Below are 23,611 nucleotides of genomic sequence, written 5' to 3' on the forward strand. Positions count from 1 at the left end.
ACACTGAAGCAAAACAATGCACATTTTTACCCTTTGGTCCAAAGCAGCAGATCTTTAAACTATAAGTTGAACCTACTGTATTAACAAGGATCTTCCTGAAATTTGATTAGTAAACCCTTACTAAAATACTCCAACAAGCCAACCAAGAAATTAAGACCAGTTCAATAAACAAAATCAAAACATCAAAAGATCAAAACCTATTCAGAGTGATAAAAATCTGCAAATGTAATTGAGAAAAGTGTTGGGTGGCAAAAGATGGTGCTATGGTAATAAACACTTAAGGATCCCAAGTAATTTCTGACTGTGACATTTGGGTGAATCACAGCAGCTGTAATTGACAGGTTATGACCTGGGTCCCTGAGTAAAGGTGTAGTTAATGTGTCTGGAGTCCCACTTCTCAGAGAAAGTTAATCTACTGGATTGACAAATTCAAATCAGGGAATGCAATAGCATGGCAATAGTGTAGCCCTGCCCTGGAAGTCTGTATACCCAGACAGCCAGGTAATCTAACACAATAGCCTTCTACCTCAAAGCACTTTTTATTACCTTGGGAGAATCAGCCCAAAGATTTGTTCCTCCTGTGCAGAACATCCTCTCTTCTAACAGCTTGTTTCTACTCTATTCCCTAGCACAACAAAGGTTAGAAAGATTTTTTGTAAATTTAATTTCATTTTATTTTTCCTTTTGGAGCATATCCTTTCAAGAAATAACTGAACATTCAAGAAAGCAACACTTTGCATTTAAAATATAACTCTGGAGGGGGAAAAAAGCAACAAATTAAGTCCTCCTCTTCTTTAGCAGAGAATACAGCTTTGACTTAGTGAACATCTTTTATCATTCAAATATGCTGTTGCAGCACTCAGCCATGCCAAATATTTATTCAAAGGGAATTCCATTTGATTTTCCTTTTATTCTGTACCTCATAAAATGTTCCAATAGAGTAATCATTATCTAAATGATTATTCAGATGCATAGTGCCACCATTACCTTAATTGTACATCCAACCTGGCTGCAATCCTTGCAACCACATTGCTTATTTCAAAAGACTGTTTTTAGCTGTTGCACAGAAATAAAAAGCTTTGACCTTGGGATAGGAGCAGCAAAGAAAAATCTTATGTTAAATATTGAAATGGTATTTAAATGAGTGAAGAGCAGGGGGAGGAGCAAATGATGTTGTTACTAGAAACCACCTTCAATCAATTTTAATGCTGAATGAACAAATGCTGTAAGGTGCTAATAGATATGCATATCACCAAGCTAAAGGTTTAGAATATTTTATTTGAGATCTTCCCTAAGTTGTGTAGGAAAGAACGTTTTTGTTATATACATGTATATTTTATATTTATTTGGTATATATTGGGTGTTACTTGGGTATTTATTTATTAGGCATTTCTGATGGTTTTAAATGTATATATAAAAGGATCATCTATTAAAATTATATATTGCTCCTAAAAACATATTAGTTGTGAGTTAACAGCATATATTGATGAAAAATCCCTCTGCAAGAATAGAAAATTAATGTGGAGCAAAGGAAAAATACAGGCAAAGACTGGACAACCTGGAGAACTTTGGAACCAGTGGGATTAACTGATTAAAAAGATATTACTGCTGTAACTGTATCATATGATGAGATTAGGTGTGCTGTTTCTCATAGAATCACAGTGCACCAACACTATTAGTCTCTTCTAAACGTTGCCCTTTATTGCCCTTGTTACTTCCACTTTACAGAGTGCCTTTGTGGAGGAGCACAAGGGCCGCAACAGCGGGGTGGGGTTCTCCTTCCCTGGTAACAAACAAGCAGCCTCTGGAACTTTTCCCTGCTCCTCTGGAGTCAGGCTCTGATGTTTTCCGCTGCATGCACAGCCATCCATCCTAGCAGGACTGCAGGGATGAAACTGGGAACTAGTGCCACCGTTGCTGGGGAGGTGTAAGGGACAGAGGCACAGCACCAGGCCATGTCAGTCACACTGGTGAAGGTACCCAGACACAGGAGTGTGCATCCTCCCACCAAGCTGAATGGCACCTCAGCAAGCAAAGAACAGGGAATCTCTGAAGCTGTTTACTGTCACTAAAGATGATGGTTCACTCTTGAAAAAGGCATGTTTATAGAGTAATCACCTTTGCATCCCACTCACATCACAGGCTGGATGAGACTGAGTTGGTATTTTGAGTGTGAATCTGTTTGCAAGATGGTTGCAGAGTACAGAGCAATACTTTGCTTGCATGATTCTGTTTCTCTTACCCAGTTTGTTTCAATGATTTAGCTGGTTGCACGACAGAGATGGGAGAAGCAAAACCATGGTGATGACAGAGTGAATAAAACCTACAGATCCCAGAAATTTTCCCAGGGGAAAAAAACCAAACCAAACAAAAAACAAAAATAAAAACAAAAACAAACAAAAACCAGCAAACAAAAAAAACCCAACCCAAAACAAAACAAAACAACAACAAAAAAAACCCCACACCAAACCAAAAAATGCCAAACAAACAAACAAACAAACAAACAAAACCCCCTGAATTACTGATGTATCCATTTCTTCTGAATGTTAAGCAACTCGAGACAGTAGTTTCAACTGAAGATTGCAGGGAAATACCATCACCTGAACCCAGGTGAGCTGCACCTCAAAACCATCAGATTTTAGCTGCAATATATGCACACAGTTCACTGGCACATTTGTGGCCAACTGCCTTGCTCTGCCTTGGTGCTAATTCCAGTGCCTGGGACCTGTTAACACTGGTGATGCATGTGCACAGCTCTTGGGCACGCTGTGGTGTATGCCTGCAGTTCTGACAGATAAAGAAAACAAAAAGGAGAATCAAAAAAAGAGAGGGGGAAGCACCTCTGCTTTCTCAGGATCTGCTGACGGACTGTGTGTCTCCTCCTGTCCTGACAGGATGCCAGAAAGTCCACCTGCACCCCTGTTGGAGCAGACCTTTGAATATTTATATTTATATATGTAATATATGCATCACTAATATGTCTGTCACTTCTGTCTCCATACACAGTAACACTCTGCAAATTAGTGCATTTTTTACCTGAGTCTGAGTTCTGTAATCTTGAATCTCCTTTCCCATTGCTTGAATAAACCATCGGATTTGTGCAAGCTCTCACTGAACTCAGCCAGACCTACAGTATTGGACTGGTAAAATGAACCATTTGTAAATCTGTGATCATGCAGATCCTTACTGAACTCCACCAGGCTGACAGTGCCAAATTGGCCACAGTCAGAAATTAAGTGCAGCCACACCCAGCCCCTCTGATTACTAAGGACCAGCTGGGGCACAAGAGGGTTTATTTCCTGCCAAATTTCCATACCCTTAATGCAGAAGAAAAATTGGTGAAACCCAGTGCAGAGCGCATTGTGCACCCCAGCCCCAGAGGAAACCATTAATCCACAGGGGATTTGCTCTTCATTAGAGGAAGATTGCCTCTGCAATGATGTGGTCTCATTTCTTCTCCCTAACTTCTACTTCTCTTTTCATGCAACTCCACAGAAAACTCAGACTTTAAAGAAGGCAACATCTATGCATAACATTTTGTCATTTTCTTTAATTTTCTGTCTTTTCTAATCACTACCAATGCTGTCTTCTTCTCAATTGCTCTATTTTTTTATCTAAGCCTATACAAGCTTTTTATATGGTAGTGTTCTGTTCATTTCCCCATTATTTCTTAGCTAAAACTTTCCAATTATTTTGTCTTTAGTTAAAAGACTTCACTTCTTCAAATTCACCCCGGGCAACTTCATTATTTTGCTTTCCAGCTATCTATCCAGTGTCAATTATGGGACCATTTTTTGCTGTGTTACTGAAGCAATGATAGTTCAGTTCTCTAACAGAGTGATAACAGCGTTTGACTCACAATTTTATTTTTTTTAATTGCTCATGGATTTCAATCTACTTTGTGAAATTCATTTCTATTTTAAACACAATGAAGTAGAAATATGATGAGCTTTTAAATGAGTGGAGGCCGGGAATACAGACATCATTGCCTCTCTGTTGACTTTGACCTCATTTTGCTGGCAACCAGAGCTACCCACTATAAAAAGGATTCAAAACAAATGGCTGATTTTTGTTGATAAATGTGCCTAATTAGCAATATTTTGGAGGCACTTGACACCACTGAATCAAAGAACTGACCTTGATATCAGAATATTGTACCTCTTTACACTGAGAAGGATAACGAGAATGAACACCTATTTTATAAATTCTTATTTGTCATATTATTTTGTTATCTTTAAAATGTATAAGTTGCCATTAGAAGCATACCTTAACCAAAATAACAACTCTGGATATTTTGGAGACACTTAGGTCTTGAGCTGAAAACAGTATTTTTGTGTAATAATTGACTAATTAATTAAACATAAAGTTCAGGCCTAATTTTCTTGAAGCTTCAAGAATTCTTTTAATCTGGACCGTCACTTTTCAGATTTCCCATGTGGTTTTCATTGTGAGGCGCTGTGCTGCAGTGGGATGAATGATGCTGATTCACATTCCTTGGCCTGTGTGGTGCATTCTAATCAAATTCTCATTCTTTCTGTAGGAGCCATTTATGGCAGTCAACAAGGAAGAGCAGAGGGAGGTCTTCAGGGAAGGAAAAACTGGGTGAGACCCAGCCTGTGTTTCCTCAAGCTCTGAAGCCTTACTGTGAAAAAGGAGGCAGAGTCATGTCAGTCATGGGAGGATGTGACTTTCCACATGCCCATACACAGAGGTGCTTTCTGAACTACTGTGGGGCTCATACAGTTGGAAGTGCACATTAAATAAATGTTCAAAACATTACTCTTTTATTATTATTCTTTAGATTTTCAGAGCTTTCATAAAAAATGCTGCCAAAACCTACAACAAGGACAGTATATTTTTTCTTACATAAAACTTGGGGTGTTTTACCTTTTGAAGGATATATCACCAATTCTACAAATAATATATTTTAAATACTATACTAAGATAGCATGAAGTTTCCACAGGTGATTGTTTTCAGTTTGTTTGAGATCCTTTTTAGAACAAATGGCATTCAGAAGATGCTTTATCCCATGGCAGAAGGGAAAACAAGTTATGGGAAATGAACTGCATTTTGGTCCCTGTGACAGTGTTGTGAAAAATGGGCAACACAGCAGAACTGTGGCCCTCAGCTTTCCCTGATGGCCCCAGCAACACTGCCAGCTCCTGATCCTCTGTCAGGAATTTCACAGCCTGCTTTGAATGTGCAAGAACCTCATCTCCTGTCAATAAATCCACCAAGGGCACCTTTATTCAAGCTGTTAGAGGTTTGGATTTCTACAGAAAACATAAATAGCTCCATGTCCTTCAGTAGTGCATTCTGTGGAGATTTGTTTCAGATAATTAGGGTGAGGGTGGTCAGGCACTGGAACAGGTTGCCCAGAGAAACTGTGGATGTTCCATTGCTGGGAGTGTTCAAGGCCAGGCTGGATGGGGCTTGGAGGAACTTGGTCTAGTGGAAGGCATCCGTGCCCATGGCAGTGGGGTTGGAAAGAGATGAGCTTTAAGGCGCCTTCCAACTTCCAAAACATTCTATGATTCTGTGATAATTAGAAAACATCAAGCAGTCTGTTAATTAAATTCCAGCAGAGTATGACCCAGCCTTACCTGTCTCACACCCTGTTTCCTCTGGAGCAGCTCTCTGTGAAATGGGTCATGGCATGAATCCACAACATTTCAGTGTTAATAGAGACAGGCTTCTTTTCCCTCCTCCTTAACCCATCTTACATTCAATGTCTTGCAGGGTGTTTTGTAGCTTTATGAAATAAATGCTTTGCTGGCATGTTTCATAGTAACATACAAGTATAGGTTTTGTGCTTCATACAAGCCACCACTATTAATTTACATCAGGAAATTAATCTGTTTTGTAAATATACAATAAGATAAAGTCATTGCTCAAAGTCACTGCATCCTGAGTAGTCATAAGAACTACCTAACAGAGAGCTCTTTGGAAAATAAGGAATTTGTAGTAAGTTTTCTTATCCTTTTGATTCTAGTGTCTAATGAAAGAATGGAAAATTTTCATTATGTGTAGAATCTGGTGATAGAGTCAGACATCCTTGGCAAATTATGTTTAGTCAGAACAATGTGCTGTTTTAAATGTGACAGAGATACAAACAACAGCTCTCTGCTCATGGCTGCAGTGCATTACTGCAGTCAGACCATCAACCCAAAAAGTGGTTCTTCATTCCTTTCTGAGGTGTTTAAGAAAATACAATATGTGTATTTATACATATTTTTCAGTGTTCAGAGTCTTATGAACATATTGAAGCTTTCCAAAAGTCTTTCTGTTGCTGATTACTTCACTGAGCTACTTTTCTCTCTCTTTCACTGCAAACCAGTCTCAAGAAGGTTTAGCTCAAAATCTACCCAAGTTGCTCTCTTATTATTCTAAATGGAGATAACTAGCTCAGACTAAAATTATATTTCACTGAGAAACTTGGAATAATTTATGAGAGAGTTGAAGACTGTGCCATTACTCATATCTGGAGGAGTTTGTGTTTTGAATTTTGCCAATTAAAGGTGCCCTTAGAAATAGCTGAAAGAGGAACGACTTCTGAGGCTTCTGTTGCTTTCTAATTATATCTTGCTCAGAACTCGAAGTCCCACAGCACCCAGCACTAACAGAAGTTAGAATGGCATGTACTTCTTAGAGGACTTTCACCAAACAATTTTTCTGACTTGTACTGAATTTCTAGGGATTCCATAAATTTGACTATTCCATCAATTCTTCCATCATTTTGTGTAGTAAACAGCTTTTGTAAACTTATACTGGTATTGTTGTCAGAAAGGTTTTCTGCTCAAAAAACAATGCTTCACTGCTTTTTAATATCATTTGCTTGTTTCTAATCATCTGTCTTTAATTGTATTTTTAGCTGTCTGAGCTCTCTTTTGGGCCTTTTACTTAGTCACACTCATTCTGTTATTATTAAGTAATTTCTGGCTCCCAGTAAGTTTTGCTGTTCTTTGAATAAACACAAAAGGTTCAATAGTAGTTTTACTGATGCAGGAATGGTAGAGAAGAAGAATCAGCTATTTTTGTGTTGGAGATACCAACTGAATTTGACTGAATTTTCCATATATCAAAATGTTCTTGTTATATCTGAAGGGCATCCCACATCCAAAGGAAAGTTCCTCTGAAGTCATATCCAGGCAGGGTAGGAGATGGGAGTTTGTGTTGCTGGAGTTGCCATCACCAGTTCTCATCCTCTGGGATCGTTCACCAGACATTAGAGCCTAGGGCAGCCTTTGAGGTGCTCTCAGAGCATGGCAAAGGAAGGACCCTGCTGGATCCACTCTCCTGCACATCTTTCTGTTCCAGCAGTTGGTACTTGCTTAATAGGAGAAAAATATGCTTTGAATATTCCCGCTTCAGTCAACGAATACATTTAAATGGAGGAGAGTTCCACTCTGCTTCTTCAGTGAATATTCCTCCCTTCACATGTTTGAGTAGCTACAACTTCCCTACAAGTAACTCACTGTATTTGCTTTTCCATGTATCTTCCACCATTGTTATTTCCTTTGGCTTGGCAATGTTATGGCATTTTATTTGAGGAACTTGTTTTAGGCCTCAGCTCCTGCAGGTTGAAATATCAACACAGACATAGGCCAGAGTCCCAAAGGAGTACCTAGGATTACCAAAACATTAAATTTCCATAGATGATAGCTCTATAACCAGAGTATATGGGTCACATCTTCTCCTTGGCTCTCTCTGTTGCATAAATACAAACCACTAGGGAACATTGTATGTTCAAGGTGATATTTGTCTTCTCATTTAATTGGCAGCACACATGGTATCTGTCACATGGAAACAACAGCACTGCTAAGCCCCAGCAGGAAAGGGACTGTTTCATTGTGTGGTGTTGGTCAGTCAATGGAACAATTCAAAATTACATTTATTTCTGGATGCTTGTTCTTCAACAAACAGGTAACTGCAGTATTTCAGGTATTTCCACCCAGCACAAACTCCTCACACATACAAATCCCATCTGGCTGGAGGCTTCACTGTGAAGGCAGCATAACTTCATGGATTTTACAGCAACATTCCAGGCTGACAGGTAGGTTGCTGGGAGCTGAACATAACTTCTGATCTCTTGCTGACCAGGTAGATGTTCAGTCTCAGTTCCATTGCTTCTTCCTTTCACAAGCGCATGATTCCCCTGGGTATTTCATTATGGAGTTCTAGGGGAAAAAGAAAAAAAAAAAAAAGCATGCCAGAGAAAAGCAGAACATTTATAATTTAAGAATAAATAATAAAGTTGCTGGAGGGTAAAACAAAACCATGAAAGTTATTAACTATGGTAGTAATGTCTTTTTAAAATGGTAATGAAAAGCATTCTGCTCTGAAATAAAATTATTAAATAAAGGCTCAAATAACATTTTCAATCAGACCAACACAACTGCTATTACCTAACTTGCCCAGAGTTTACCTGAGGACCTGGTATTTTGCATTCTGGCAGACTCAAAGTTCATGGACATCATCTGATGCTCTGCTCTGACCATTGGTTTTGACAGAGTCAGAATAAAATTTTTCTAAAAGGATGAGCAAACCTATTAAACACAGAGTGGGGACTGAAACTGGGAGTGGATGGTGTTTTATAAAATGGTTCTGTACTGGTTGCAGTAGGTTCAGTCCTTGTTTTAACACTGTTAGAAGGGAGCAGGATCTGGTCTTTTGCCCTGGATTTTGTTGCAGGGCAACACCAAGTATGGGTTTATTCATCCTCTAAGAGGCATCAAAGAAGTGCAGCACCACTATTTGTTGTCTTTGGCGAGGTTTTGCCTCTAATTTTACATGCATGGTTGGTGTGGGATGGTGCCTTGTCCCATTCGTGTCCTGTGCTGCCCCAGTTCTTTGTGTGGGACAATCATGGGGGTTTGCTGGTGCTTATGGTGTCCTTCATGTTTTTCAACAGGTTAAAGCCAAGTGGAAGCATCTTTATATGTGTATTAGTACCTGGACTGAAGCTGGGTCATCTTGGGCTTCTGCATTTTGTTGTCTCCATGTTCTGAGTAAGTCCAACAGGATGTAGGTTACAAAAGAAAGGAGGGAAAAGGTGCAAAGAGAGCTCTTGTGGCTTCAGCTAGTTCTGGGCATTTGGAACAGCACATTTGGGCTTGGCATTGTCTGATTTTCTCCCTATAATCCAGTCTCCCTCCTCTCTTGCAGTAATTTGGATTATGGTCTTTTTTTCCCCCCATCCAATCCCCTCACTGTTTTGATTTTTAGTTTTTGTGCTTTTTTTTTGTTTGTTTTGGTGGGTTTTTTTATTGATTTTTTTTTTTTTCTTATTGAAGGGATAATTTAGCTCAAATTCTTGAAGCAAAGATTAATCCAGTTTTTAAGAACTCACAGGTGTCTGTTTTTAAGAAACACAGGGGGGCCATATGTTTGCACAGTAGAGAAAGTCTCCAAGCAGATGTTGCTGCTCCTCCAGAAATGTGCATGGATATTGAGAAGTGTATTCTCTTTGTAGCTTCCTCCTAAAAGGCAACTGCTAAGTAAGGTGCCCTTAACTGTAGGCTTTTAGTAGCCAAAACCATAAAGTGGAAAGTGGGGAGCTGAAGGATCTCAGGCAATGAGCTCCAGAGGCCCAGAGAAGGAGGGCACCGTGGTGAGAGGTGATGGGTGACATCAGAGTCCTGCTGGGGCCCAGCCTCTGCTAAAACTCCATGTGATGTAAAGAGATGGAAGAGACTTTCTATCAACTTCATAACAGTTTTCTAAGGAAAAGCAGCTGCCTCTTGCCCTTCCCTCCTGAAATAAAACAGAGCTGCTTCCTGTTTTGCATTGTTGACATTATGTTTTTGTTAAATGGTGCTGTCTGTTGGGGGAAGTAGAGGGGGAGATGCACGGGGGTCTCCATGTGCTCCTCTCAGAGGATACTTCCTGAAAGCTGAGCCCAGGACAAGTATGTAATGCAAAACTTCTAGTGGGTTCATCCCACTCCAACTCCTTCCAGCTGACACTTGATCTGGAGAGCCCCTGAAAGCAGCTGGGATGTTACAGTTCAGCAGAAACTGACCTTGAGTCGCCCCAAGGGATAGAACTGCTACCTCTGTACTCTCAAATGGTCCCAAGGGGTCAAGTGGGGCATGACAAATTACAGTAGGGCCTAATTTTTGAGCCCCAGGAGAGCCCAAAGGTCATTTTGGGCATCAGGATGATCTCAGTGGATGTCCTGAAGCACATTTGGTCCCCAAGTAGGTTCAAGAGACACTGTGGGCTCATAGGACACCTCAGAGGTCTTCTGAGAAAGAAATACAGCACAGAATGGGCCTGGGCTGATCTGCAGAGTCAGATTTGGTGCATGGACATCTGGAACTGACCTCTAGGAGCTAATCTGGCAATCCCAAAATAACATGCACACCATGTGTGTCTGGGGGCAGAAGAAGTCAACAGTTAGGACATGGGCATCATCTGTGGTTGCTAATTAGCACAGAGAGTTACCTGAGACCACCAATTAATAGATGGAGTTACTAGAGGTCACCTTTACTCCAAAATTTTGGCTCATGGTCATCTGAAGTCACTAATTATTACACAGAGTTACCCCTGTACCCTGTACAGCTTGGGGTCATCTGAGATCACAAATTATCACACGGGGTTACTAGAAATGAGCTGTATCCCAAAATTTTGGCTCATGGTCATCTGAGATCACTAATCATCACATAAAGTTATTAGAGAGCAACATTATGCCAAAATTCCAGCTTGTGGTCATCCGAGACCAACCAGTCACTTGGTCTTTGGGGTATCAGTTGAGGTCACCAAATTAACAGAAATTTAATTAAATTAGTTTATAACAACAAGAGTCTCTGCTGAGTGTTGTTCAAAGACATAAAGGAGACTTACTGCTGGGGACAGTGTCAAACACATGATTATAAAACCACAAAACTTCTTTTATACCATGGTTATTAATTTCAAAAATCACAGACATGTTCACTATCTCTACAGCCCCTCCCATCCACCACTTCCATTAGGCTATCCTTTCCAGTCATCCAAAACTATTTTAACACTGTATTTTCAACTGCAATGTGATGTGAAAGCAAATGCCTGATTTTTTCCTAAAAAAATAAGGGCAGGAAAAGGCCCTGCCTATAAGATAGGAATTAATACTTATAATTCTGAGGGAGAATTACTTTTCCCAACCATCTACCTTCTTAACCATGCTCTGTTTAACAAAATGTGTTTCCTAAACTTTATTGTCTACTGTGCACTAAGAACACAAGACATGACACAGGTGTCATAGGTGGCTGTATTTTAAGCAGGGGAGAACATGGCAGATATCTGCCATCTATGCAATACTACATGCAGAGCTCTTCTCTCTAGCACAGAATTCAAACCACATTTTACAACCATAACAAAGAAAGCCAAACCTTGCTGTGTTCAAACCTTCTTATCTTTAGCCAGGGTTTAGCAGATACATTGGAGATGATTCAATTTTAGTGAAACTGTGCAGGGATGCAGAGCAAACAGGAGCCCTCTTCACTGCCTCAAGGCAGAAATGGATGCAGCAATGAGAATAAAGGTCTGTCTGGAAGGACAAAATTGTTTGATCAGATCAAAAACATTTTTCAGGAGAAAACTCAGAAACCAGGGAACAAAAAAAAAAAATTCCTTTTTAATCATCCAAAATGAGCTGAGTTCTGTTTGGACTTTAAAAGGAAGGAGAAAGTTGCTAACACTGCAACCAAGACAATAGGTATGAGTCTTCACATCTTCAGTTGACCACAGCATGTTCATTTGTGTCAGCTGAGACACAGACAGGCCTCCAGCCTACAAACTGCAAATCCCATAAGGAGCTGCTGCTTGAGCTAGTTTAGTGCTGAATTAACCAATTGTAGATGGTAAATAACTAATGAAGTAATGCAATGAGTTAAATCACATTTAAAGTCACACCTGCGCTCGTATTGGGCAGATCGGAGTACACCAATTCAGTGATTCTGGATTTGTGTCTTTGGCATCCTCAGTCATGAGGATAACCTGACTCTTTAGATGGTGACACACTCTACATGCCAACCCACAGCCCTTCCAGTGAAATCCTGCTGCACAGTAGCAAAATTTGACATCCCAGTGAGGACACAGCCACTCACAGATACAAGGTTTAAATGCTCATCCAATACGTAGATTACTCTATTTCATTCACAGCTTCTTTCTACTCTCTTCTCTAGCTTCTTTCCTTGGAAACCAAGATCCTCCACTTCCTCTCCTACTTTGGGCCAACACATTCCTGCAGTGGGAACAGGGGCCTATATATGAAAAAAAAAAACTCCCCCCAAAGGAGGGAGTTATCTGCTGGTGCTGTGCTAATGAAGGACTGTGGCTGATAGAATTGTAACGCTTAAATAAAAGCAGAAAAGGCATGGAACCATGTGCCATGGGGAACTGGGCTGCTTCACAGAAATAAAGGAAGGGATGAATAGGTGAGACAGTCTCTCATCACTAGACAAGACTTCACCTATAGGCCTTCCTCTTGCCTCCCAGCAATGACACAATGGCTTTCTTTCATAGCAATTCATGCATTTCAAAGGGCCAATAGCATAAAAGGATTCCAAAAATAGGTTAAAGCCTGAAACCAAAAAGCAGCTGTTTCATTAGCAACAAAAGCAGAAGGGGAAAGAATTGTAGGACATAGCGCCGTGTGTCAAATTACTTGCATTTGATGTATTTTATGCTATCTACCAAACATTCTTCTAGAATCAGGACACATTTCAGATGTACAGTAACTGATACAGCTAGAACCTGCTGTATGTGCTCTTTTCTCCTTACACCAAGAAGGATTACTGAGAATCAGAGTCCTGGGAAATGAAACATATCAGCACTCCCTATTATAGGGCATCCTACAGGATCATCTTGCACTGGAACAGGAAGCTTGCATCACTGCTGTGTTCTGATGTAACAGCTAGATGCATACACTGAACTTGTGCTTACAGAGTATCAGTGTCACAAGGTGGATCCTCTGCATCCTACACATCCCTGGACTTCTCCCATGGAGAAGAAATCCTGTCCATGAAGATGAACATTCACCCTTAATCCAAACCCTCTGCAATTTGCCACAGGCCAGTTTCATCATCTATCTTGGAATGACAGCCTGGAAACAAAATGCAAATGGTGAGCAGAACGAAGAGTGATTCAGTGTCCTCAGTCCAGCCAGGACTCACTGTGTGAGGTGGCAAAAGGGGACACGGAAACCCATCCTCTGTGTGTAAGTACACAGATATTCCCGTTTAGAACAGGTGCTGGATTCAGACTGAGTTTAGGGATGGCAGATCTCAGAGCAATAAAAATGTCAGTGTTAAAGTGGTAGGTGCTGCTGCCTATCCTTGGTGCCCAGGAAGCCTCTCCTGTCCAAAGGCAAGCTGAATGAACATTCAGGCAACGCAGCCAAACCTCCGCTGAACACTCACCGCAGCTGGCTCAGCAACAGAGGCAAGAAAGGCTCTTTTGCAAGGGTTTATTCCAGCAGGTTAACACAGTCACTGAAGGACAAACCCGGGGAAAGAGGATGAGCCACGTGGAGCAGGCAGCTTATAAAGGGGAAGGGGTGGGGGGTGGAGGTAAGGGCTGGGCAGAGGGGACTGGCCAGCAGGGGAAGGGGGGTGGCCACCAGGGGTGCCAAGCCAGTGACAGGGGAAGGAGAAACCAGAGGAAGTTGTGACACCAAGTCCATGGGGGAGTCTGTTTTTCCTTTGGGTGGGATAACTTTATGGTAAGTAGTTAATGTTTCCAGAGCTGAGGGCCTGGGGATTGCCTAAGGCAGGAGAGCTCAGGGGATGCTACAGAGTTCATGACATCGTTAGACAGCTAGTATGCACATTCATATCAGAATTTAGATTAAAATAAATATCCAGCAGATTTGTGCACCATTGACAACTATACAATGTGAAAAGGGATGAAACAAGTTGAAGATAAACCCTTCTGATTAAAAAGCAAGGGCAGGAAGAGACACACCAAGATTCAAGGTACAAACAAGGCTTGGAAATGAGAAATTCAATCCTAGTTCTATTAGACAGCTGAATTGATCACAAATGCCTCATTTATCAGTCTCCATATAAACCACCCCTAGGCCAAACTCACCCTGAGACTGTCATAGCAGAGACTCCCCTGTAAGAGCACTCAGTGGTGGGACAGCTGATCTCCCCAAAATTTTGCCAGGCAGGGTGTGGACAGCCAGCAGCCACTGATGGCTCATGGCCCGTGGTGTCCTCAAGGAATGCAGCTCCTCAAGTACCCAGAGGCTCAGAGATGTGCCACACATGTTCCCATGGAAAACATCATGTGTGGAACACGGTGTGGGAAACAAAGCAGTCTTTCATCATTCCTATACTTCATCCCTACTGACGTGCTTTGCTGCCTGCACCTGGTCCCTGCACATGGACCACCACTGGGGAACTGCTGCTCCTTTCATCAGCTTAGGAACGCTCAGCAGGAGCCAGCCTTCCCCACTGCTGCCTCTCCACCCCCACAGCAAGCTCTGGGTACGACATGGGAGGCAGAGGTGTGTGGGTCACAAGCAGGGATCTGTTATTCCAGGTCCCACAGCAGTGGCTATTGAGGTGCAGGTGACATTCCTGCTTCTGTGCCAGCGAGCTTAGTTGCAGCAAAAGGTAAGGAAGGTCAGCAGCCTCAGAGGAGTTACAGAGAATTGCCAGGTCTGGCCGCATCAAGAGTGGTCCAGAGAGAGAGCCATAAGGAAAAGGAGGGCTGGGATAGGGCAAGGGAGGGGAAGGAATTTGTCAATAAAACAGCAGATGCTTGAGAGTGAAGGCAACTGAAACTCCTTTTCTTTTTCCAGCTAGATGGAACTTGTACAGATGGAGACCATACTGCTCCTAGACAAGGGCCAATGATACTTCTGACAGTACAAAATGACCACAGCCAATTCCAGTGTTCAGCTGCCAAAGTTGTACCTGAAAATATGCAGCTATCTGGGCAAAGAAAGCAGAAGTGCTTTCTGCATTGCCTCGCTCAATATTTGCCTCCGTTTTTTAGCCTTGGAAGACACCCAGTGCTTTAAAGACCTAGGCAGATGGGGTAGAACTGATCCAAATAAATCAATTAAGAGGTCCACATCTGAGCTACTTGGATTAGACTCTCTCCTGAATTGTTAATGGACATCATACAATTCATCATGCACTAAAATAGAGAGCTAAAATAGGACAGGTGACTCATGCCTAAAAATAGATGATCACTTCCATTAACTAATAAGGGAAGCCTGGAGTGCCCAGTTCAGCTGCAAATGTATATATATCACAGGTGTGTGAGGTGGAGAGAAGTGAGTCCCATCCCAGGTTATTGTCAGTAGCAGGATGACTCCTTTTCCAACAGTGCCTGCAGATCCACTGGGACAAACACTTGTGTGCTTTGCTGCCTTTCTCTGTCTGCCTCCCCCTACTTGAGCACAAAGCCCAGGAATGACAGTCAAGGCTGAGATACACAGCACAGCTCCTTCCTCTTTTAAGGTACATTTGAGCTCTATGCCCCTCCTGGAGATCAGAGGTACCAAAACAAGGCTTTCAGCCCTGGCTCCACACCTACAACACTGCGGAGGAGCTAAGTGCCATGTGTCAGGTGAGTGGCCGTGGAACAGTGTTCCTGTTGCTCCTGCCAGCCCCTTCCTGCTGAAATCAAGGGTCAGACCCTCAGTCAGCTCCCAAGGCTAACACGTCATTGTGATCCTGTGCAGCAGGGGAGAGGAGCTGTGGGAAGAGAGATGGTTGCCTTGTGATTATCTTCAAGGTAGGTGGGGAAGAAGAGAGGGTCCCAGTGTGACAGGCCAGGTGGTTCAAGGACAAAACTGCCTGGTGGTGACCAGGAGGGATCTTTACTGGCAGGAAAGCCACCTTTGAGACTGAGAAGAAAATTGTGCTCTTGTAAAGAAATGCTCTTATAACAGAGAAGAAAAGACCTAACTTTGCAGGACCTGAAAAATCATTGGGAAGACTTGCATGAATTTGAAAGCTTCATTTACCCACGTCACCATGTCACCTCCAGAGAGGCTGTGGTGGGGAACTGAGCTGCCAGAAAAGAACGGGAAGATGGTTTGAACTGCATAGCCTAATCCAAAAACCATTCCTGATTTCGGTGTCAATTGCAAAATTAGCAGGGTTTCTTTATATCAAATCTTCCAACATCCCTCTGATATCACAGCATTTTTCTCATGACCACTGCTTCTCCGTGACCACGTTGGTACCTGAGTTCTGTTTTCACCATGGGATATAATGACTCCCCTGGTTAAGGCACAGTGAGTGCTACTGAAAAAGCCCTTGGTTCACTGTTAGGTTTGTCCAGCCAAAATCCTTTCCTTCAGCGAGGAGATGCATGGTGTTCTCACTGTGAATTAAGATTTTTATCTGGAGTTACTATGAATTAGCTTTCCTCCTCAGCATGCCTGGACATCTAGTTGTCAGAAAACATGTATGGCTACTGTGTGTCCTCTTGGCCCACATTTCCCAGCCTCTAGACCCTCCTATCACCCAAGATAACCAATCTTTCACTGACTTTGTCCCAGAGCAGTGCTGCACTCATCCTAGTAAATCCTAATGCTGGCCAGCAATCCCCTGCTAGCATGCCGAGGGAACAACTGTTTAACCTCACTGCTTATGCATCCAAAGGACCTGTGGGCACGATCACAGATCCACTTTTAAGTACCTGTTTGTACAGATACAGAATATAAAGGATTTAGTCAAAGATATTCTGGAGTCATCAATAACTTAGCATTGCAAAAATGTGAGCCTTTTGGGTGACTGTCCCAGTGGGTGCTGTGCAGATTCTTGGTAATTAGTCCTACAAACACCATCATTGAACTTTAAACTAATATTAAGAAAATGTGCAACTGAGCATGCTAATAATAACACCAGCCAGTTTGTTATACTGAATGTCTCCATAAAGATATTCTTTATAACACCTTTGGCACAACTGGGACCTTGCATAATTAAATTTGATTTCACTTTCTTACAACTCTAAGCATAACTGAAGATTTCTAATTAGTTACAATTATTCTTTCAGAAATGTGTTTCTATTTAGTATAATCTTGTATTCTTCTAGCCAAATGCCATACGTATTTATTATTATTATCTCCTACTGACAGCTTTTTAACTGAGACACTTTGACCGAGATAAATAACTATATGCCTCCCAAACACAATTCTTTGTGTGGCATCTGCTTTGGGTGATAAAATAATTTACTAAGTGAAAAATAGCAGTTTATGGAGATAAGAAAATTTTCCACTCTACTATTTTAAGTAGAGATAAAAATGCAGGCTGATTATCTTCTAAATCTAACATTTCCACACCCCACCCTACAAAAAGCTCCTAATAAAGTGTCCTCATTAATGAGACTTCTTCACCTAATTGTGTTTCCCTTCTTCCTTCAACAGCAGACAAGTAGGCTGCAGTTTCCTCTCAATGTCTGCAATGCCTGCCTAGCTGGCATGCCCAGGAGCACTCCTCATGCCACTCAGTGGGAGATGGAGGACCAGAAACACCCCTGCCCAAGAGACCCACCCCATTGCCAGTCAAATATGTTCTAGCAAAGGGACAGTCCATACTGGTCCCTGTCGGTGCAACACAACCCACACTCGTGTGCTACCTGTGCTCTGAAGCCATGAGGTGCCAATTACAAGAGTAATTAAGCAAAAAATATTTTCTGCAGAGTTGTGTCCCAAGCTGAAAAAGCCCAGATGTGTTCTCTCACAGAGTTCATTCAAGCAAGAGGGAGAGGTTGAATTACCACCTAAAATGGAAACAGACAAAAAGTGATAAATTGGAGAACAATCCACTGGAACTTATTTACTTCTTGAGAAATTAATGAACCCCATGAGCTCATAGGTTGCAAAGCAAATTAAATAAATGCCTTTCCCTTTTAAAATCTGGGGAATTACAGGAAGTGGAATTGACTTTATGCTTGTCTTCCTTCTAATTCACTACAGGTAGCAGTCTGGTGAAACACAGAAGGGAAATGGCAAGAGAAATCTACATCAAAATGAAAACAACATTAAGTGAAGGAGCTGGAGCAGGTCAAGGAATAGTGCATAACTTTAAACATTACATTAGTTATTTTGTCATACTTACCATTTCCTTACTTTAAATTCACAGATGTAGGCCACAGTACACTTTAGGAGCTGATTCTATCACGCAAGGTTTTGAAAAGATCGAGCAGCAAGTTAAAAGTAAATAAAGTTAGAAAAGCATTGGTACTTATCACATATAGTGCAGGGTCTCAATGCTTTCTGGGACAGTGCTGTATCTGACTTAGTTTGCAGTTTTCTCATCACCAAGCATTCAGAAATTCTATGTATAACACATCATGTTACTAAAATAAATTAGTTCATTTTACTTACTTGCAGATTTTGATGCATACAGGCTGTTTATTCTCCATGCTTTCCACATTCCTGTTTCTGGACAGCAGCCTTAGAAATTTACCTTGGGGGTAGGGGAGAAAGAAGCTAAAGTTTGAGTTACAGCATTTCAAGAAGTATACCAAACCCTTCCCCCCAGCATTTTTAGGTTAATGATAAAATTGTAGCAATTGGCAAAAATTTGAATATTAACAACTAAATAGGTTTTTGTAGGCTAAGTCTTAGTCTCTTTTCTCCAGAAATATACCTGACAAAATTGGTTTAGACAATTGAAATAGTTAAAATATTGAAATTTTGTGTCTACCATGATACTTCTGGATGTTCACACCTGAAAGACAACCCGTATTAAAATCTGTAAAAAATTAATTCATAAAGGAAACAAAATAATATTTTTATTTATAAAGCTATTTTGGTAACAAAAATTACTTGATTAAGGAATCTAGCAGAATCCAGCTCACACAACTTTAATATGATAACATCACTTATGATAAACAGGAGGTTTCACTTTTGGCCTATGAAGCTGTCTGTTCTAGGTCACTGACAGTAATCCTCTGCCATAAAGCAGTAATGAACTTTATAATTTCATTAACATATTACTTTTCCTTTTGTGTATTAACGATGGTTTCTTATGCTGTTCTCTTTATCTGTTTGTATTTGGCACAACTATTTCATTATTGATGTAAAGCAGCAATTCAAGATTCAATTATTAATTTTCATGTAAATCTTGCTTGTCTAAATAATTGATGGGAAAGATGAGCAGAGGCATTTGGAGCCAGCAGTTGTTATTCCTTCTGCCTCTTCACATCTCTACAGCAGTAGCCTCTGTCAACCCCCTAGAAAAACACCTTTTGGGGGAGATGGCTTGAATTCCCCAGCCATGCATCAGTCCAGATGGGGAATTATCTGAATACAAATCTCTGCTCTGTCCTCCAAAAGCTGTACCTTCATCCTGCCTTGCATATGGTTAAGTGCCTGATTTTGCATAAACTCCTCAATCTTCTGCATCATGAGGAGGCTGCAGAGCTGCAGACCAGCTGATCCTGCAAAAGCCTCATTTGTCCAAATGCCTATCAAAAATTGCTCAAATTTAGCAAAAAGGCCAGGCAGCAGAATGCTACTGCCCTACAGCATAAATCGTGCTTGACAGTCAGAACTGAGTTGTGCTCTCTTCCTTTGCAAGGATATTTATCTGCTGGATTCATACTTCTGGTTATCCCAAACTACTCCCATAGCACTAAAAATACACATCTCCATCTTCATCTGAACTCTCCCAACCCTCCTCTTCATTATTCAGTAATTCCTATTTACACACATGGCCAAAGCCTGTAATTAAATCCCTGATAGTCCCTTAAACCCCGAGGGAGAAGCTATCTAGATCTACCCGGGCATCTCCTGGGAGAAACACCAAGTCTTTTCCACGGTTTTAATATGGCTTGCATTATGTGATTTTCACAGCAATTAATATATTAAATAAAATCATAGAATGATCTTCTTTCCTAATATTTAGGTTTTAAATTTCATTACAATCTAAAGAAAATACTCTGGAGTAGAAAACAGGTTAGTCTGAGAAAGAAATGTCAGTGGCTTCCTCCTACTCTGTTCTGCTAATATTTTAATATATGTATTTTCTTTAAAAGTTAAATAGAATTGTAAGCTGTAAGAGGGAATAAATGTTATAAAGATAGAAATCTCTATTGCCATTTATGTGATAAGTTAAAAAAAGCAACCCTCTTTGCATGCTTGGGGGTATTTTTCCCTCAGAAGTCACTTTTTAATCTGATTTAAATCCAATTAAGTCTGAACATCTAAAATGAAGAGCAAGTCTTTGAATTTATGTATAACTGATTTAACTAATCACTGCTTTACTGCAGAGCTACTAAGCAAACAAACTATGAAAAATAAATGTGAAATTAGATCCAAATCGCAGACAGCCTTGATTTTGTTTTTAAAATAAATAAATAATCATCCTGCACAAAGCATGGACCTCTGATTTCTACCAGCCAGTCAAAGCTGCAGTTATTAGATTTTAAAAGAAACAGCGAAAAATTATTTTGTAGTTAAAAGAAAATGACTGCTTTTTTTTTTTTTTAACCTCACATTTTGGACAGAAAGCATTTGTGTTCCTTAATAAACCTTCCTCCAGACAAACTGAGGACACTGAAGCAACTGGGGAAGTCCAACTACTTCAACAGCTCTGTCTTGATTTTGGACACGTAGGAAACAGAACCCTTTAGGAAACACAACCCTTTCATCCTCCTCCATGAGCTCTCCTCACCTGCCAGCTGATGCTGGCTGCTAATCAGCAGCCCCAGGCTGCCTTCTTCAGGTAATGAGTCCAGGTAGCTCAAGCTTTACTCCGACTTCCTTGTAAATCAAGCAACTTTGGTAACCCACTGATATTTCAGAAGCGTGTCTGAGTCCTGGAAGTCTCAGTTCCTACCACATCTTGCCTTCAAGCTGAAGCAAAATTGTGTTACTATCATTGTACTGTAGCACGGTGCATGTTACAAAATTCATAATTGTATAACTACAGGGAAAAGGAGTAACTTTAAAGCCCCCTGTCATACCATACCTTCCATTAAAGTTGCTTCATGTGTGAAAGTCCCTGTTTCATCAATGAGATGCCTCTGGAATCCTGCCAGAGAGCGTGTGGCTCAGTGCCTGATAAGGCAGCTTTCTCACTCTGGATCACAGGCTCCATAGCTGCAGGCAGAACTCCTCCCAGACAGATTAGTACAAATTAACGTGTGCATCCAGCAGTCTTGCTGACATTTTTCCTTCCCCTCTCACACACATCCTCCCGAACGTTGGAACTGGGCTCACAGAGATTGCATCTCAAAAAGCTCTACGCAGAACAGCTCATTTCTGAAATACCTATCAGCTGTCTATCATAGCTCATATCCAGCTGCAAATGCTGTTTGCAACAGCTCAGAAACCCTGCAGCTATTCAGCCTGGGCAGTGAGAGCAAAGATGACAAGCCCAAAATGACAGCTCTTAACTCATTGCCTCATTCCTTTCCATGAAATAAAGCTTTCCTTCCTCCCCTTGTGAACTATGTAAAAGATTGCAAAGTTTTCAGAGAGCAAAAAGTGGGAAATCTCACATATGTGCCTTGGAGATATGTCTTAGATGTGCATATGAGGAAAGAAACTCACTCAGACTATTTCTTAAACACCAGCACAGTTCTGTGCATCCACCTCAGTGCTGTGGCAATGGACAGCTGTCAGCTCCTGCTGTCATTTGTCTGTGCTTTTTCTCAAGGTTTAAGTGAAAGGATTGCTCAGCTACAGGTCATCTTCAATTTTTATAATACTTGTTTTGATAATCCAAATTTTACCACAGGTTAAAAGAAAAACTCCAATCATTTTTAAGTCACTTGAGGAGTCTCTCATTCATTCCACAACACATAAACGTTCCAATTTCTCATCTCTGCAGTCCCTTCCTAATAACCCTTGGCACTGAAGAGGATTAAGCAACTGATGATTTTTGCAAATCATACGACACTTGCCAAGCATTAACTGAATGCAATTGAAGGTCCACACACCTCAGTTGGACTTGCAGGTATTTTTGTTCCTGCACAAACAGCACTGAAGAGCTCACAGGAAACAGCAGAAATGCAAGAGATTGCTATGCAAACAAACTCCAGGTTAGATCCCAGTGTTTTGTCAGGGTTGGCTTTTAGTCCTGCACCTCTCCATCCCAGGAATCAGCCAGCCATAAGAAATTGGTTTCCTCAATCACTGTGGTGCACTGTAAGCTGCCCCAGTATTGCCCTTTTACCTGGTATCTTTAGCTATATTACAGTCCAGTTAGCCAAGGTGTCACGAGGGAACACATTTCTGTCCTTTCTTTTAAGAGTGATATATTAGGTGATTTTTTTCCCCCCTAAACATTTACAACCAGAAAAATTGAAAGAAAAACATACCATCAAGAGATTTGAACTATTTCTTCTCTGCTGTGGAAAAGGGTGGATTAGTTAACAGGCAATAAAAAGTGATGCATTTGTGGGAGAGCAAAATTAGCTATGATATATTTTAAAGTACTTTTGATATATTTATTAAAAGTCAAGATGTGCTTCAAAAGAAATCCCAGTACGCTTCCAAGAAACTGCATGGCTTAAAAAAGATGCACTTAAGAAATGAATCAACATTTTTTTTCAAATTTGCATTGGGATTTATCAGTGTTGTACCAGTAGTAGGGAAGGTTTTGCTGCAGAATTCTAATTAGTACAGATCTTATCTAAGTTTGAGCACTCTAAATTCAAAACAATAGATGAGACGGGTTAATGCACATTTTACAGTATTTCGAGTGTTTACAGTATTTAGAATGGAATGGTTTTCCCCTCCCCTGTCTATACTGCAGTGCCTGTAGGAAATGCAAAGAAAATGGGGTGGACATTGCTGATGGCATTGCACCAGTGAGGTGGCATTCATTATCTTCTCCTGCATAATTAGTTTTAGGTATGTCATCTTTTAAAATACAGCATAAGCAGTTGATTTCCTACTTATAAGCCCATAAACAGACTAAAGGAAAACAGATGGGGGAGAGAGGGGTGCTGAGGGAGTGAGGCAAGGAAGGAGGAAGGCACAATTTAAGAATTACTTGAGACTGTAATGGATTAGGAGAGCAAGGTATGGAACCTCATACATGCACAAATACACCCCTGTTATTCAAGGCTCAGCACATCCTCCAGAGGACAGTTTAATGGCCTTGACAAGATGAAGTGCCTTCTCTTAATCCCCAATCCTCCTGAACTTGAATCCACTGCTATTTAAGCTTGTCATAAAATATTTTACTTGCTTTGCCATGCTATTACCTAATCAGTAAGTATATTGTATCCTAATAGCTTGCATGTGCTCCCTTTGGCACAGGGGCAGAGGACAGGTAACTGCCTTCCTGAGCTAGCTGTAAACCCTGGTCCTCACTCTGGATTAATATAAAGAAAAAACAGATCCTTTCTTCTTTAGCCACCCCAGTTTTTTTCTCTTCTCCCCACTATTTACTCAATGCCTCATTAACCTTCACATTGCCTGTACCAGGCAGAACAAGCCATGTCCCTGTCAGGCACAGGAGCCACCTCTGGGGGTGCTCTGTGGGGGAAGCTGGCACAGGCACTGCCAGGCCAGTTCTCTGGCTCTGGAACTGCACCACTCAGCAGACCTCTGGCCATGGAGCACACTGCAGCCTCCAGGAATGGGGCAACGCCCTGCAACAACTCCCAGGCTGCATCAGCATCGGGCAAGTTTAACAGTCTAAC

At 41.1% G+C, this 23,611-nt stretch overlaps 2 long non-coding RNA genes across 12 annotated transcripts in view; one reads left to right on the forward strand and one right to left on the reverse strand.

Annotated features, from left to right (window-relative positions):
• Nucleotides 1–9,543, forward strand: part of LOC135303928 (uncharacterized) — a 77,412-nt gene extending 67,869 nt beyond the window's left edge. For all 10 annotated transcript variants that reach the window (XR_010365345.1, XR_010365347.1, XR_010365350.1 and 7 more), the window contains one exon: nt 4,541–9,543. This is a non-coding gene — a long non-coding RNA (uncharacterized LOC135303928). The remainder of the gene's footprint in view (nt 1–4,540) is intronic.
• LOC135303929 (uncharacterized) lies at nt 1,680–18,486 on the reverse strand. Of its 2 annotated transcripts, XR_010365352.1 has the most exons (4): nt 18,336–18,486; nt 17,585–17,728; nt 8,954–11,528; nt 1,680–8,178 (listed from the first exon to the last, which is right to left on the reverse strand). It is a non-coding gene; the product is annotated as an uncharacterized LOC135303929 (long non-coding RNA). The 2 variants fall into 2 exon arrangements; XR_010365351.1 differs by lacking the exons at nt 17,585–17,728; nt 18,336–18,486 and having other exon boundaries at nt 8,954–12,213.
• Between the last annotated feature and the right edge of the window lie 5,125 nt (nt 18,487–23,611).

The sequence above is a fragment of the Passer domesticus genome, chromosome 6, assembly GCF_036417665.1.
Source record: "Passer domesticus isolate bPasDom1 chromosome 6, bPasDom1.hap1, whole genome shotgun sequence".
Taxonomy (NCBI): Eukaryota; Metazoa; Chordata; class Aves; order Passeriformes; family Passeridae; genus Passer; species Passer domesticus.